General features: G+C 39.5%; 1 pseudogene; it reads right to left on the bottom strand.

Annotated features, from left to right (window-relative positions):
- Window positions 1-4,617: 4,617 nt before the first annotated feature.
- Window positions 4,618-15,899, bottom strand: LOC127181645 (interferon-inducible GTPase 5-like; annotated as a pseudogene).
- Between the last annotated feature and the right edge of the window lie 582 nt (window positions 15,900-16,481).

Below are 16,481 nucleotides of genomic sequence, written 5' to 3'. Positions count from 1 at the left end.
TGATTACGCTGCTCTCTGGGCGTGCTGCTCAGTGGGGGACGGTGGTGTGGGAAAACCAACACCCGTGCTGTGCCTCGTTCCAATCGCTGTCGGAGGAGATGAGACGGGTATTCGATCGTGCTGTCTTGGGTCGCGAGGCAGCCAGCGTGATGGCGGATTTACGTCAGGGGGATCGTTCCATCTCAGATTATTCGATCGAGTTCCGCACACTGGCTGCCGAGTGCAAGTGGAACGAGGCGGCGCAGTGGGACATGTTCCTGCATGGGTTGGCTGACCGTGTTCAAAAGGAGATATTTGCTTTGGAATTACCTACTGATTTGGATGGACTGATTTCCTTAGCACTTCGAGTGGACTCCCGACTTCAGCGTCGCGATCAGCTGACTCATCTGTCCTCTGTATCAGAGTTTCCTGTGCATCCTGTTTGCGCAGTCAGTAACACGGTCAGTCCCGTTTTCGAACACGAACCCATGCAGGTGGGTAGAGCTCGGCTCTCCCGGGAGGAGAGGGAGAGAAGAAGATCAAGGGGCCTCTGTTTGTACTGTGGTGCTGCGGGCCATTTACTGGCTACCTGCCCGTTAAAAGATCGGGCCCGACAGTAGGACGAGGGTTACTGTCGGGCGGTCTATCTCGGAGCGACCCCCCGTCTACGACTCTCCTTCCGGTGAGACTGCAGTGGGCGACCGAACTCCACAGCTATAAGGCCTTATTGGACTCTGGGGCGGAAGGTAATTTTATGGACTGGACTTTTGCTCATCAATTGCACATACCCATAATTCCCCTCACCCTTCGGATTTCGGTCAACGCTTTAAACGGACAGTCGCTTCCTTCCATCACTCACACTACTGCTCCTATCACTATGATTACCTCCGGTAACCACAAGGAGGAGCTCACCTTCCTCCTCATTACTTCTCCCTTGGTTCCGGTCGTTTTGGGTCATCCTTGGCTGGTTCGTCACAATCCCAAAGTGGATTGGGGTCAAGACTCCATATCTTCATGGGGGGAGTTGTGTTTTTCTAACTGTCTTGTGTCTGCCTATCCTTCTGTGTCTCGTTCTCTGTTGCAGGAGGAGTCGGTGAACCTGTCAAACGTGCCTACGGAGTACCTCGAACTGAAGGAAGTGTTCAGTAAGTCCAGGGCTGCTTCTCTCCCTCCGCATCGTCCCTATGACTGTGCCATAGAGTTATTGCCAGGTATGTCTCCGCCTAAGGGCAAATTATACTCGCTTTCTGTTCCAGAAAGGGAGGCCATGGAGAAATACATTTCTGATTCTCTGACAGCCGGGCTCATTCGTCCTTCCTCTTCTCCCGCTGGGGCAGGTTTCTTTTTTGTTAAAAAGAAGGATGGCTCCTTGCGGCCTTGTATTGACTACCGAGGGCTGAACAGCATCACGGTTAAGAATACTTATCCTTTGCCGTTGATGTCTTCAGCTTTCGAGAGGTTGCAGGGAGCATCCGTTTTTTCCAAATTGGATTTGCGCAATGCCTATCATCTGGTTCGCATCAGGGAGGGGGATGAGTGGAAGACCGCTTTTAACACCCCCAGGGGGCACTTTGAATACCTGGTGATGCCCTTTGGGCTGTCCAATTTGCCCGCGGTCTTTCAGGCTCTCGTTAATGACGTGCTGAGAGATATGGTCGACCGTTTCATTTATGTCTACCTGGACGACATATTGATTTTTTCTTCTTCTCTCCAGGAACACGTTCAGCACGTCAGGCGAGTGCTCCAGAGGCTGCTAAAGAATGGGCTTTTTGTCAAGGCAGAGAAATGCGTTTTTCATGCACAGTCCGTTTCTTTTCTGGGGTATATTGTCTCGTCCGAGGGAATTCGCATGGATCCCGACAAGGTTAAGGCTGTGGTGGATTGGCCAACCCCTGATTCCCGCAAGGCCCTGCAGAGGTTTCTGGGGTTCGCTAATTTTTACCGGCGTTTTATTCGCAATTTCAGCCAACTAGCCGCTCCTCTGACTGCTTTAACCTCCTCCAGGACGACGTTCAGGTGGTCTGATGCCGCCAACGTTGCATTTTCCAACCTAAAGAGCCACTTCGTTTCGGCTCCCATTCTTGTTGCCCCTGATCCCACATGTCAGTTTGTGGTGGAGGTTGACGCATCAGAGGTGGGGGTAGGTGCGGTTCTTTCCCAGCGCTCTCCCTCGGACAACAAGATGCACCCTTGCGCGTTCTTTTCTCATCGTATGCCGTCTTCAGAGCGTAATTACGATATTGGTAACAGAGAGCTGTTGGCGGTTAAGCTAGCGTTGGAGGAATGGCGTCATTGGTTAGAGGGTTCGGGGGTGCCCTTCATCGTCTGGACCGATCATAAGAACCTCGAGTACATCAGGTCTGCCAAACGTCTTAACTCCAGACAGGCTCGGTGGGCCCTTTTTTCGGTCGTTTTGATTTTTCCATCTCTTATCGTCCGGGGTCTAAAAACATCAAGCCCGACGTACTTTCTCAAGTTTTCGATCGTTCGGAACGTTTTTCCACTCCCGAGCGCATCATTCCTGAGGGGCTGGTTATTTCTGCCCTCACTTGGGAGGTGGAAACTAAGGTCCGCGCAGCCTTAGAAGGGGTAACGCCCCCGTCCGGGTGCCCACCGAGTCGTTTGTTTGTGCCAGAGAATTTACGGTCCGACGTTATTCAATGGGCTCATTGTTCTAAGGTGGCTTGCCATTCCAGGAATTAATCGCACTAAGTTTCTGGTTAAACAACGGTTCTGGTGGTCTTCTTTGGCCCGCGACACTCGAGAGTTTGTTTTGGCTTGTTCAGTCTGTGCGCGTGCTAAGACTTCCAATCGCCCTCCGGAGGGGTTACTCCAGCCGTTGTCAGTCCCTTCGAGACCCTGGTCCCACATCGCTCTCGATTTCGTTTCCGGTCTCCCACCCTCCCAGGGTAATACGGTTGTTTTGACCGTTGTGGACCGGTTCTCGAAGGCGGCTCATTTTATTCCCTTGCCCAAATTACCTTCTGCCAAAGAGACAGCGGCTACTGTCGTTGATCACGTCTTTCGCATTCATGGCCTCCCGATGGACGTGGTCTCCGACAGGGGTCCCCAGTTTATTTCCAAGTTTTGAAGGGAGTTTTGTCGTCTGTTGGGGGCGAGTGTTAGTCTGTCCTCGGGTTTCCACCCTCAGAGCAATGGGCAGACTGAGAGAGCCAATCAGGATCTCGAAAGAGTGTTGAAGTGTTTGGTCTCCCAGAATCCGTCTTCCTGGAGCCAACAGCTCTCATGGGTTGAGTACGCACATAACTCGTTACCAGGTTCGTCCACGGGCCTCTCACCGTTTGAGTGTAGTTTAGGTTACCAGCCACCTATTTTTCCCAGTCTGAATTCCGAAGTCGCGGTCCCCTCCGCCCACGCCTTTGTCCAGAGGTGCCATCGCACTTGGAGAAGAGCCCGAGAGACTCTTCTCCAGGTGGGGGCGCACACCAAGGCTCAAGCCGATCGCCACCGGTCTGAGGCTCCCGTTTACGTTGTTGGTCAAAAAGTGTGGCTTTCTTCCAGGAACATTCCGCTTCGCTCCATCTGTAACAAACTAGCAACCAAATTCATAGGCCCTTTCACTGTCACTAAAATCATTAGTCCAGTGGCAGTCCGCCTCAAACTTCCTCCAGCGTACAGAAGAATTCATCCCGTTTTTCACGTTTCTAAAATCAAGCCCGTTTTTCGTTCTCCCATTAATCCGCCTGCCCCGGTTCCTCCACCGCCACGTCTCGTAGATGGGGAACTTACTTATTCGGTCCGTCGCATTCTGGACTCGAGGCGGAGGGGACGTGGAATTCAGTACTTGGTGGACTGGGAAGGTTACGGTCCAGAGGAGAGAAGTTGGGTTCTGGCCAGGGACATTCTGGATCACTCCCTTATTGATGATTACAATCTACGGGTGGGTTCCTCTGGGAGCGCCAGGAGGCGCTCCTAGGGGGAGGGGTACTGTCACGGTTCATGGGTTTACTTACTGTTCCTTGCAGTGTCTGTGTGTGTGAGTGTGGGCGTGGCTGGACTTCGTTGACGAGCTGAGCAGGTTCAGCTGCGGCTCGTTAACACCGCTATTTAAGATCAGCTCTGTTTGTCTCCTGTTGTCAGATCGTCTGGTTGTTGTCGCTCTCCTTGGATGTACTTCCACTCTTCGTGTCATCCGGTTTGGGATTCCGGTTCCCTTCCTGGTCGTCTCCTGCTCCAATCTGTCGGCGTTCGGTTGCCTGCTGCTCCCTGTGATGCCAGCCTCTCTCCACCCGTGCTCGACCAGCTTCCTGACCCACGTGTGGATTATAATCTAATTATTGTCAATAAACTGTTACTTTGCATCATGCATTTGAATCCAGACTCGTTTGTTGTAACACATATCACATTGAAAATTGCATTTAAATGTGATAATTCAGTCTTTTGAGCTTTTAAGTGCTGGAAAAAAACACTAGTACAGATTTTGCTCATTTTTGTACTAGATACACTCTTCCGAAAGTTCACCGCTATTACCCAAACTGAGGCAAAACCGACAAATATGACAACAGAGTAACAATGGATCAACCAAATAAAACTCTCTGTACATGTTAACTGTGCTGACCATATAAAACAACAGTTTTCCCTCAGTCAGTATGTTTTTTTTTTCACAACACAATTGCAGGTTTACATCTTGCAATTCTGACTTTATTTCTCACAATTGTGAGTTTATATCTCACAATTCTGACTTTATAACTCACAATAGCGACTCTATATGGTATATTGAGGCAGTTGGGACAGTAGGTGTGTTTCCATTACAGATTTGTGCAAAACTTTGGTGATATTTTATAAATGTTGATTAAAAAATGGTGTTTCCATTAACCGATGTTATGCAACTAAAACTTAATTTTTCCTCTTGCGATAAGTCATGGCAACGGATTTTGGCTATATTTAATCGAAGGAGGCATATGCGTGTATCTGTACAGAAGGCCGATTTAATATGCATGCGTTCAGCTCCGGTGGCCACGTCAGAGCTGCAGACGTGTGCAGATAATTCAGCATTGTACAATTCAATAACAGTTCAACAGTTTTACATTTGCTGTGTATGAAGCACTGACATGTGCTGTTTACATTATGCTTGAAAACAAGCAACACGTTTGTTTCAGCAGTTCTGTGCAGTGTTCTTATAAAAGTCATTAATAATTCAGTTATTTTTGAGGCTGCTTCTTTGGTATTAATTTAGTATCTATTATTCACTATCTAATATTTAGCATATTGCTTTTCTTAGGTCACTTATTTAAAATAAAAACCAATATAACAAACATGAAATGCCAGATATTCTTTCCAAAACAATTAACTATTAAGTATTGAATATGATAAACTTTTCAACCACTGTCTGATTACACTTCAGTCTCCAGCAAACTCATTAGCACATTCCTGGCATCTTCTGCTATGTCATTCAGAGCACTCTTCAGCATTGTTGACGCAGCCCAAAAGGACATTGCTCCTGCTGCTACAGTGCCTAAAAGGGGCACAAACCTGACAATAGACTCAACAGCATCTTCTGTTATCAGAAAAGATATCTTTCGTAGTATGGTTATGAGTGAACCTGTGCATAGTTTTTTATACCAAGCTGACTGAATCAGAACCTCGACAGTCTCTATTCTCTTCCCAAATCTTTCACAGAGCTTCTCCAAAAACTGCTTATTAAGACCAAAGGCGATGCAGTACTTCTCTATCTAAACTGCTATGATGGCTAAATTCACATAGATTGAAAGACCAGGAATAGGAACAGCAGCCAAACAAGCAGACAAGAAGGCAACTTTTTCAATGTTTTCCTCTAGAGCTTTCTTCTTTTTCTCATTAATCTCCAGCGTAATATTTGGCAAAGCCAACATCAGCACACGCCTCTTATGCTGTGGAAGCTCTTTCTCCATCCTCTCCTGCAGAGCATTTAAATCATACTTTTCAAGCTCCCAGCCAGAGGTCAGGAACACAATAGGATCCTCTATACCGATCTTCCTCAGACCTATAAAAAAGAATTATCATGAATTCTACAATCATGTATATTAAGTCAGTTTTAGATGGCCAAAGATATATATACACAAGAAAGCAAAAAGTTACTAACAACCTCAAAAATGTAACCGTAATTGTGTTTGTCAAAACGTTGTCATTCCATTAACTGAATAAACCAACCATTTTCACAATCCTTGCGGATGATATCCAGTGTCTTTTTCAGGTCAAAGTTTTTCTTTCTCTTTTCAGCCTCAATGCTCAAGTCAGTCTTGGAACGAACAAAATAAAATGTTTTTCTCATCCTTATGATCTCTTTGGCCAGCTGAGTGTGGCATTCTCTGAACCGATCTGAAGCAATGATTATGAAAAAATCATAGCGTTCAAACTGAACCAGTTCGAGGTACTCATCAGCTTTGAAGCTTTGCGTTCCAATGCCAGGAAGATCCCACACTTTTACATTTTTGTATTTTGGGTGAAGGTAAACCTCAGGCTCTGTAGTGGTCTCCACTACACCAGTTTTAGCAGACCCCTCTTCTTCATCTCCTAAACCCCTGAACGCGTTGACAAACGTGGACTTTCCAGAACCAGACTCTCCAGTGACACCAATGTTTAGTTCTACAAGATCCTGCTTTTTAAGGTATTCTTTGATCGTGTTTATCGCTGTTGGGAGATCCTGAGTAGATATGGAATCTTTAATATCTTCCAAATCCTTCTGGGTTATTACACAATAATCTTCAAGTGTAGCCATCTAAAAAAAAAAAAAAAGAAACATGTCAACAGTGTGTGTTAAAATATCTTGAGCAGAAGTAATTTCTTGGAGTTTTTGCAACTTGTCTACAAAGTTATCAGCAGATGACATAAAAAATGTGTTGGCATATACACATAAAAGACGTGCCTAAAAGATCTGCTATGCTGCTACTGTGGCAGAGCAAGTACTGAGACTTCCTACTGCCAGTATATCGACAAACATGCGGCCTTTTTGGTATAACATATAGGTGAACATGGCATGAGAGGACCTGCACTCATTAAAAAGACTGTAGACTAAATTTTTTTTTTCTTTTCTCTAATTAATTCATTTTCATGGTTCTCTCCAGCTGGAGGGTCTGGAAGGTTTGCAAGTGACACATTTAAAAGCTGCGACACAGAGGAAAGTTAAATATGTGATGGCTATGCAAAGGATAGGACAAAGATGTAAAATGTTTACAGTAATCATGCATCTGTGAGAGCGTGAAGTCAACATCCTGATTTGGATTTGATCTTTGTCTTGGATTTGTTTGTCTTTATCTTGGAAATAAGGTACATGGGGTGATCATCTGATTAAAATGACCAATGTAAAATGTTATACAAGCCCGTTTGTTTTTGTCACACTCTCACACATCACATGGACTTTGTTTTTAGTTTGCACCGTATTTCCTTGGTTAGTTTGTTGTCATGGATGTTAACTGATCACTCATTTTGTTCAGCTGTGCACTTCTCATTACTGCCCCTATATTTAAGTTTATGCTTTATTGTTTTTCATTATTTGGTATTGTTGATGTCAGATGTCGGACAGATATTGCATTTTGGTTGAGAATGAAAACTGGGTTGATGTCAGTATTTGATGTCAATTTGACGTTGACTTAACATTGGTTTTTGGTTACACAACCTAAAAACAACAAAATATCAACATAATATTAACACTGAAAACAGACATTGAATTGACATTGAACTTTGGTCGCCTGGCTTCGCAACTGAACTTTAACCAAATATCAACGTTTTACGACGTCTGCTGGTTACGTTGTGCCTGCTGGGATACTAGCCACAAACGTGTGACAGTTTTCAGTTTAAATAAAGTGAGCTGGTAAGATGCAAAAGCAAGTGAAAATTGTTTAATTCATTACTTGTACATGTGAAACTAGAGGACATTCAAGGATGAGACAAAATATTAGATTACGAAAATCTTGCACATCACAAATAGCAGTGGCAACATAAAATGGTGGGAAGAAATGTAAACTTTGAGCATACAGTTGCAATCAAAATTATTCAACCCCCCAGAGACTGTAGTACTTTATAAATACAAGTTTTCTGAAGATCCAGGACTTTGTAAATTGCATCTACATATCAAAAGTGATACTGTCAGTATATAATGTAATGCTTTTGAGTTATAGGACTTTTTTAATAACACAGCTGTCATAATTATTCAGCCCCCTGTTTTAAGTCACTTGTTTTGAGAACAAAATTGTCTTAAAACACAAATAAGCCTTTAGAAACTCTATTTAAAAAAACTGAATTAATTTGGGGTGTTACACATACATACATTTAGCCCATGCATGTGCTGAAGTTGAGTAGCAAATATGGTCAACAGAGCTCTCACAAAAGAAGAAGAGAAGGAAAATTTTATTATTTTCAAAAGTCTAAGGCTTTTTTAAGATTTCTAAGACATTAAAAGTTCCTACAGACCCAGCTGGCAACCTTAGCCCTGTTCATACTACAAGCGACAGGCAGCGACATTAATTTCAATGGAGAGCTGGCAATTTCAGGCAAAGACAAGATGACCTGACAAAGGAAAAAAACAATTTCAATGCTGTGAATAAGAAGAACACTAGAAAAGTATGGCCTTCATGTGGCGTGTCCAGCGACCAAGTGAACAAAGTTCAGAATCCCCTAATTTATGCAAATGAAGAGTGACTTTTTATGGTGAGCAACTTGTGATGCCAATAGGAAAGAAGAAGGTAAAGCTCATGTGATCATTTCCCTGTCAGCCGTAGATAAACATAGGCAATGGAAAAAAAAGTAGGCTCTGCTTCTCATTCGTTTTTGTTTGTATGTACAGATTTTATTTATATTTATATTATATTTAGTCTTTTGCCTCCAAAATGTTTGTATTTAGCGGCAAGAAACCTTATTCGCTATCAAGGAAGCTTTTTTAGGTGAGGAATGGGCCAAGGTTGCAGTGGAGAGGTGACAGAAGCTTCTAAGCACTTCCAAGCAGCGTTTATTGGTGGTTTTAAAGAATAAAAGTTTCTGCACCAAATGTTACTTTTGGGGGTTGAATAGTTTTAAACATGAACGTTAAGAGACAGTTTGATTTTTTTTTCATTATCCATCAACTTATGGTCTCAGAATTACTCAAATGTGAATTAAAAAAAACTTTCTCCAATAGTTTATGGATGGCTTTGTTAAACTGTTTTCACAAAATTGTGTTCCCTGCAGTAAAATGTCTTGCAGGCCAAGGGGGTTGAATAAATTCAAGTGCAACTGTATATGCAACAAAAAGCATTAGTGTATTGCAGACAACAGTAACTCAAGTTATTTCTCCAAATGTTGCACTTATTATTCCATCAAATCTTAAACATTTAATCATTTGTTTGTATTTTTTCTCAAATGTAAGTTTTTTGGATTAAAGTAACTGTTAGAAAATACATGTAAACATAAATCTATATCATAAGTGTCTATTAAACATGACATGGAATATTATTGCCATTTTTTACAGTTACACTTCGGTCTCCAATGAAGCTATCAACACATTCCTAGCATCATCAGCTATGTCATTCAGAGCTCTTTTCAGCATTCTTGAGACAGTCAGATAAGACAATCCACCTGCCACCAAAGAGCCAACAATGGGTATGAAGCTCACAAGTAATTCAATAGCATCTTCTGATATCAGAAGGGATGCAGCACCCAGCAAGGTTAATATTGAGCTTGGGTTAATCCCTTGATGCAGAGGAGACTTCATCAGACTCTTCAATTCCTCTACGGTCTTCCCAGATCTTTCACAGAGCCTCTGTAGGGATGGATCATCTAGACCAAATGCACTGTAGTACTTTCTCAGCTCATCTGCTATGATGGCTAAATCTGCAGTGATTGAAAGACCAGGAAGAGGAATAGCTGCCACACAAGCAGACAGGAAGGCAACTTTTCCAATGTTTTCCTCTAGAGCTTTCTTCTTTTTCTCATTAATCTCTAGCGTGATATTCGGCAAAGCCAACATCAGCACTCGTCTCTTATGCTGTGGAAGCTCTTTCTCCATCCTCTCTTCAGAGCATTTAAATCATACTTTCCAAGTTCCCATCCAGATATCAGGAACACGACAGGATCCTCTATACCGATCTTCCTCAGCCCTGGACAGTAACAGGATAAAAAAGGTTAATTACATATATTTTAATGATAATATTTAATGTATATTAATGAATATACATGGCTATCACTATATATGACAAAAATATATTTCTTCAATATCATAATTTTAAACACAATATTTAAATTGCTTTGTTGCTCAAAATGTTGTCAGGAGCATTTAATAACTAACCATTTTCACTGTCCTCTCGGATAATATCCAGAGTCTTTTTCTCATCAAAGTTCTTCTTCTTCTTCTCAGCAGTAATGCAAAAGTCAATCTTGGAACGAACAAAATAAAACTTTTTCCCCATCCTTATGATCTCCTTGGCCAGGTGAGTGTGGCATTCTCTGAACCGCTCTGAGGCAATGATGATGAAAAAATCATAGCGCTTAAACTCAACTTGTTCAAGGTACTCATCAGCTTTAAAGTTTGGTGTTCCGATGCCAGGAAGATCCCACACTTTCACATTTTTGTATTTTGGGTGAAGATAAACTTCAGGCTCCATTGTGGTTTCTACTGGGCCAGTTTTAGCAGAGCCCTCTTCTTCATCTCCTAAACCCCTGAATGCATTGACAAACGTGGACTTTCCAGAACCAGACTCTCCCGTCACACCAATGTTTAGTTCTACAAGATCCTGCTGTCTGAGGTATTCTTTGATCGTGTTTATCGCTGATGGAAGATCCTGAGTAGATATGGAATCTTTAATATCCTCCAAATCCTCCTGGGTTATTACACAATAATCTTCAAATGACATCTAAAAAAAAAAACATGTCAACAGTCTTATAAAAAGTATTGTAATGTTATAAATCGGCCTTACAAATGCAAAAATGAGGTAAGAACCTTTTTTTTATGAAGTAAAAATATTTTTCATTTTCTTTTTATTATTATTTCCAAGGTATATGCATCCTTTCCCTTCTACACTGTAAAAAACAACTTAAAAAAAGTTGTTTCAGCTTTAAAAAGTAAGCATTGCCTTAAAATGTTAAGTTTACTCTACTCAAATATCCACGTTTTCATGTAGTACAACATAACATTTAATGTTGACTAAACCTAAAATTTTAAGGCAGCACGAACACTTACTTTTTTTTAAGAAACAGCTTTTTTTTTTTTTTTACAGTGTACATGTCTGCAATTCTGAAAGTGTCCCGATCATGCAGACTAAATTATATCACATTATTTTCATTATCATCTGAACAGTTTTAATGTTACATGTTAACTGATCCATTTTTACTGAAACTCCTATTTTAGTTGATGGGAGAATTCTTTTTTTATTTTTATTTTGTGACCATGAAACCTTACTTTAAGACATTTGGTATGAATTAATAAATTATACATTAAGTTTTGTAAAATGATTTACCCTATCCACTTTCACAAACTCCAATCATATCAGTTTCATGTCCGTTATTACTGTGCCAATAGTTTAAAGTTTGTAGTGACTAAAGAGTTGAAGAATTTGTAAAGACCTTTGACACTCTATCTTTATCTGACTGGCCTATTTATAATGCCCCACTTCACCAGTTATCACCCTATTTCAAAACAAATGCTTTTGCAATCCTTAAATTATTGCATTTAATGACTAAAGCCAAAGGACACATTATGATAAAACAGAAAAATCTTACCTTATCTCGAGATGCAAGAGAATTAATGAAGGATTAAACAAGGAGAAGCGCTGTATTTCCTCCACAGATGTGAAATTCACTGCTGTACAAATAGAAGATTATTAAATATATTTACACTCGATAAACGTTTGTACTCTGCCGACTCACACCTCCGGGCAGGGGCGTTTCTAGGATTTTAAAACATCCGGGGCTGATACCAAAACATCAGGGGCTAGTGGTGTTTGGTGGGAGCTCACGTCATGCTCACATAATATTTTGTTAGACACAGGTGGTTGAACGTGGATGGGGTCTGGGGCATTAAACTAAAGGTTAAAGACTATGTCACACTATTAACAATAGTAAATAGTAATCACTGCAAAAAGCAAATATTTTTTCCCAAATTTTTTTTTTTTTTTTTTTTAAATTCTGTTTGTAATTAATCATGTGTAATTAATTAAAACCATGAATCTTATACGATTTACCGTCAGTCTCAAATTTGAATTTGAATTTATCTAAAGTTAATAAAAAATACATGTTTAGGACCCCATGAAGTGTTTTATTTTTTTTTTTTTTTACCTTACGTTTTATTGTTACCAAATATGTTTTAGCATGTCTGTTTATTTGAATGCATAAAAACAACTTTTATTTATTTTTACATTTATTTATTTATTTTAAATGGAATTCTGTGTTGTGTATTTTTCTGGTTATCAAATGAAGGTATAAAATATTAAATAAATTGATCTTCTAATGAAAATTATATTTTATTTTTGACAAATAAAAGGGATTTACTATTCAAATTTAAAACATGGAAGAAATATTGTGTGAAAAAAAAAATGTATAAATTTTTATTAATTAATAGTAGTAGTCCTAGTAGTAGGCACGTACATTATTGAATGGTTAATAAAGTTAAACCGAATTTTTACTTTGACGGGTTGCCGTGAATATCTGTAAATTTCTGTGTGTATATTTGACGCTTGTTTTACTCAAATGAAACAGTGAAATGCTCATGAAGTGACTCTCAGAGCAGTTCTGGAGATGTTGTTAATGTATTTATGTCCTCATTTAGTGAAACGGCAGACGCTGAAATCACGAGCCTCACACGCGCATCAGTATTACATGTAAAGAAACCGCGCGCCCGCCCCGTTCATTTATAAAAAGACAAGCAGAACATGCAGGATTCATATTTAAATAGTCTTTTGCAGCATAATATTTACAGATACTAGTCCATATCGCGACTTGATTTAAGTGTAATGACCAACTTTTGATTAATTCATTCAAACTTTGACAAAATCCGTGGAAATCACAGGGCTATACAAAAAAAAAAAAAAAAAAAAAAAAAAAAAAATCAGCCCTAGCGACGCCCCTGAGTTGATAGTATAAAATATTGTACCAGAAATTCAGATTATTGCTGTCCATAACCAGAAGTATTCTACTATAAAGAGTACAGATGCATCGCAATGGAGAAAAGTAGCCTGTGTTTTTCTTACCAAACTCTTCTGAGCAATCCACACAGCACGAATGTCCCTACAGCATCTGAAATGATAATTTATGAAATGATAATGATAATCGCGCAAATCCACTTTTCCACTGGACGGAAAATCAGAACGAAAAGTCGAGCGATCGAGCTCCACCCAATAAATACGTTCACTTTAAGACACATAAATTTAGACACCTAAATATTTACCACAGTTAATTTGTTGATATCTGAACATTGATATCATTTAATAATCAAACGCAACGCAACACATGAACACAATAAGGAACTGCAAGTTTGCACTTATCTTCAAATCTAAGAACATACCTTGTATTTTTATGACTTCCGCGATTTTAGACGACAATGGTAGAGTGCCAATAATGTTCCTGCACAGCCGGAGGCTGCACTTTCAGGACCGCAGTTCCAGGACCGCATTTCTAGCACCCTATTTTTTTGTGACAGCGCCATCTAAAGGAGATCTGATTCAAACATAAAGCAAAAACTATTCATTTTTAATCTTTCCATCTTATTTTAAATGAAAGAGCTGGTGTGAACTTGTGTTGGAGGCGTGTCGGCAATCTCCATTAAGTTTATTTAGCCGTGCAAAACAGATCATTGTTCTGCTGAATGTTATAAACTAACATTTATATTTAAATAAAATTACATTTATTAATGTACTAATAAACACGGTCATTTGTAGTGCAATTGTTTTCCGTTTATTGCACTTTATGCGTGTCACTCATCAGATGTAAATCACTGGGCTGCGGCTAATGAACTGAAGTATGCAAAAATACAAGTCTTTCTTTACAAGAAAATGGAATTTAACACCAGAACAAATATAGAATATATTGAAATAAATTAGGTTAAATATTTCAAACGGGTTACCAATGGGTATGTCAAGGGTTAGGAGTCGGTTAAGACAATAATTAAGCATATACAATTAAACAACTACATATTTCTTTAAAAAAATAATAATAATATACAGAATTGAATAGCAAGTGCTATTAAATAGTATGAGACGCTAATACATACATATATCCAATAAATAAATAAAATAAAAATAATACAAAAAACAAACAAACAAACAAAAAAAAAAACTACAGGGTCCTAGAAATGCGGTCCTGAAACTGCAGCCTCCGGTTGTGCAGGAACACCCTTCTCATAGAGTGGGGGAAAACGCCCCCTTGGGGTAAAACGCCTCTACTGTTTCTCCCCAAAAAAAAAAACACTAGATACCAGATTTTTTTATTATAACTATGGACTACGTTGACAAGAGTTATTTAAAAATATTCACCATGAAGCTTACACTGGTGACGTATCTGAGAAAAAAAAAACATTTTCACAGTAAATCTCATTTTCAGCAGTAAGAAAAAAATAGTTTAAAAGCTTGTTTTGTAGAACTTTCAGATAGGAATATGATATAAGGCCTGTAGATAGGGAGTACGTGTTATTTAAGGGGAAAAAAACATTTCAGAATTCATAGTCTTGTGGGGTAAAACGCCCTGTTGAAAAAAAAAAACAGCATATCCTGGTTAGGTAGGTTTTGATGCTGGGATGCTGGTTTTAGCTGGTTTATGCTGGCTCTTTGCTGGTCCGTAGCTGGTTTAAGCTCATGACCAGCACATGACCAGCTAAGGACCAGCATAAACCAGCAATAGACCAGAATAAACCAGCAAAGGACCAGCATAAACCAGCTAAAATCAGCATCAAAACCTAGCTAACCAGCATAAGCTGTTTTTTTCAACAGGGGGGCATGGCTTAATTACTGTAGTTACTCTGTTTGGAACATCAAATCCTTTGTTTTTCCATCAAATGTATTCTAACTAATTGGTTGAATACAAATTTTTGGACTTTATATTTAAAAATTACCTCAAGTTAGCATCAGGTAGCTAGGTAGCGATAGGTAGCCAGTTAGCATAAACTAACAATTCAATAGCTATCATTTTGTAATTCATAATTATTGATTATATTTGTTTTAATTTTAAGCTTAAACTGCCTGTACTCTGATTTTGCTGCAAATGTATAAATCAAATCGCTTTCAGACTCAGGGGCATTTTACCCCACCCATGGGGGCATTTTGTGGGGCAAAACGCATGCAAAATCTCCAACTCACGCATACAGTGAAACAGTGCAGTGTGGACAGCAGTATGCAGTGGAATTAGAACCTGTGTAGATTTGTCTTTCCTAAATAGGCCTAGAAATGGCACCTGAGGTCATTAGTCCTACTGTTCGAAAGGGGAAAGTAAATTAGACAGGAGAAAGGGTCAAAATCAAACACTATCTTTATATCCAGTGCAACTACACTTTTTTGTTGAAAAAAATTAAACAAAAAAAAAAGTACAAAATGAAAGAAATGCAAGATCGTGTTTATTGACAGAAATCTGCAACAAAGTGACTAATTTTGTCAAACTTTAAGTATTACCTTTCCCCCAAATGTAGGATGCTTTAAATAAAAGCAGCTGATTACATACAAACAAAATTACATCAAAATAAGAAATCCACCCATATACTTTAAATTTCAAAGCCACTGAATCAGTCAGAAAGTGCTGTTACAGGCAGCAAGCAAGTAGTTGTAGTCAATTTGTTTATATCCGCGCATAAACACTTCACCAACTCAACGCGACACAATCTTTCACAAATCAAAGACAATCAAAACACATACCTTGTACATTCACGACTGTCGTAATTCTTTTAAAGAATATCTTATTACAACAGTATTATGGTTAAGGGATTTGTCGTCTATATATCAATATTTGTCAACTTTTACTGTCAATCTCCGCGTCCATTTTGCTCTTTAATATACATGAGGAGCGGTCCAATTATAATTCAGTAACCTTTCATGGTTTCACTGTTCTGGGCATCTACATGATTACATTCTAAATATAATCTGTTCGACCTAACCTACTACCAAAATGAACGTCCGTCTTCTTAATAATGCTTTGACGTAAAGATATTGCTGTAAAGATATTATTAAGGTTTCACAGAGCTAACATTTTCACCATATTTGAGAGCAAAAACACAATTTGTTTATAAAGATTAAATGTTTATAAATAACTAAATAATAAATAAATAAAGTTACTAGATACATATAGTTTAATTTCCCTATACATTGGTTGAGTTTGAATTATAAAAATCTAAGTGTGCATTAATGCAATGCTTCTGGACGTCATGAATATGTCTAAACTTTCCACTAGAGGTCTCTGTCGCATTACTGATTTTCTGTGACTTCCTATCTAAACGGTCTCGAACACTTTAGACCTCTTAATTTGCTTTTTGCATTGGCGTGTTATTAGGCTCAGGTGGTGTTGCATTTACAGCAAAGATGACACGATGGCCTTTACTGAAAAGCTTCTGTTAAATG

The sequence above is a fragment of the Labeo rohita genome, chromosome 19 (assembly GCF_022985175.1).
Source record: "Labeo rohita strain BAU-BD-2019 chromosome 19, IGBB_LRoh.1.0, whole genome shotgun sequence".
NCBI classification, from domain to species: domain Eukaryota; kingdom Metazoa; phylum Chordata; class Actinopteri; order Cypriniformes; family Cyprinidae; genus Labeo; species Labeo rohita.
Note: the sequence above shows the minus strand (reverse complement) of the source record. Positions and strands in the feature narration are given on the sequence as shown.